Below are 1,822 nucleotides of genomic sequence, written 5' to 3' on the forward strand. Positions count from 1 at the left end.
GGCGACAGAGCAAGAATTCATCTAAAAAAAAAAAAAAAAAAAAAAAAAAAAAAAAACACTGAAGCACAAGATAGAAGTTGTAACATTTTCTTCCTTTATTCCAGTGAACTTTCTTCTGCACATGGGTTGTGTGTACTCCTCCTTGTAGACCACTGATCCATAAGACAGAGTTCAAAGTCCTTCCCCTGTTATAAACAGAGTCCTTGTCTCTCATCTCTTCCTACCTTTGATCCTTATGCTCCCACAACATTAATTTTTTTTTTTTTTTGAAATGGAGTCTCACTCTGTTGCCCAGGCTGGAGTTCACTGGTACCATCTTGGCTCACTGCAACTCTGCCTCCTGGGTTCAAGCAATTCTCAGATCTCAGCCTCCCGAGTAGCTGGAATTACAGGCGCACATCACCACACCCGGCTAATTTTTGTATTTTTAGTAGAGATGGGGTATTGCCATGTTGGCCAGGCTGGTCTCGAACTCCTGACCTCAAGGGATCTGACAACCTTGGCCTCCCAAAGTGCTGGGATTACAGCCATGAGCCACTGCACCAAGCCTGATTGTCTGTTTATTTATTTATTTATATTTTTTGAGACAGAATCTCGCTCTGTTGCCAGGCTGGAGTGCAGTGATGCAATCTTGGCTCACTGCAACCTCCACCTTTGGGTTCAAGTGATTCTCCTGCTTCAGCCTCCCGAGTAGCTGGGATTACAGAGCCACCATGCCCGGCTAATTTGTGTTTTTAGTAGAGATGGGGTTTCTCCATGTTGGTCTAAGGCTGGTCTCGAACTCCCAACCTCAGGTGATCCGCCCACCTCGGCATCTCAAAGTGCTGGGATTACAGGCGTGAGCCACCATGCCTGACCTGAATATATAATTTTAAAGATATTGTTATTATTTGTTTGCTTTGTTTGGAATGCTTCATGAATTTACATGCCATCTTTGTGCAGGGGCCATGCTAATTTTCTCCGTATTGTTCCAATTTTAGTGTATGTGCTGCTGAAGTCTCCTACACATTGTGCTATTTCTTGCCTCTGTGCCTTTGCTCAGGCTGTGTGCCTGGCATGCCATTTCCTTTCTTTGTCTGGCTAACTATATTTATTTATTTATTTGAGATGGAGTCTTACTCTGTCTCCCAGGCTGCAGTGCAGTGGCACAATCTCGGCTCACTGCAACCTCTGCCTCCCAGGCTCAAGTGATTTTCCTGCCTCAGCCTCCTGAGTAGTTGGGACTACAGGTGCCCACCACTACGCTCGGCTAATTTTTGTATTTTTAGTAGAGACGGGGTTTCACCATATTGGCCAGGCTGCTTTCAAACTCCTGACTTCAGGTGATCCTCCCTATTCGGCCTCCCAAAGTGCTGAGATTATAGGCGTGAGCCACTGCGCCCAGCTGTTTTGTCTCATCTCAAACACATCATACGCTCCAGGAAGTTCCCTGACATTTCTTTTTTTTTCCTCCTTTGAGGTTTTGTTAGGTGTCCCTCCTCTTGGCTACAAAGTTCCTAGTGTGTCGTTCTTTTCTTGTGCCTATTAATTGTATTTTAATTGTCAGGGGCAACCTGCACTGATTTAACTTATGTTTCTGCAACCCTAGAAGATTGGGGCTGAAAGAGAAATTAAGTTGGGTTATAGAAAAGTAGAAAAAGTTGGGTCGGGCGCAGTGGTTCACACCTGTAATCCCAGCACTTTGGGAGGCCGAGGAGGGCAGATTGCTTGAGCTTAGGAGTTTGAGATCAGCCTGGGCAACGCGGTGAAACCCCATCTCTACTAAAATACAAAAAATTAGCCAGGTGTGGCAGCCTGTGCCTGTAGTCCCAGCTACTCGGGA

The 1,822-nt window shown here is 45.5% G+C and overlaps 1 non-coding gene across 1 annotated transcript; it reads right to left on the reverse strand.

Annotated features, from left to right (window-relative positions):
* Positions 1-897: 897 nt before the first annotated feature.
* On the reverse strand, positions 898-1,007 carry LOC119469975. Its single transcript, XR_005198849.1, has one exon. It is a non-coding gene; the product is annotated as a U6 spliceosomal RNA (small nuclear RNA).
* Positions 1,008-1,822: the final 815 nt, after the last annotated feature.

This window comes from Cebus imitator, unplaced genomic scaffold (assembly GCF_001604975.1).
Source record: "Cebus imitator isolate Cc_AM_T3 unplaced genomic scaffold, Cebus_imitator-1.0 Scaffold1497, whole genome shotgun sequence".
NCBI classification, from domain to species: domain Eukaryota; kingdom Metazoa; phylum Chordata; class Mammalia; order Primates; family Cebidae; genus Cebus; species Cebus imitator.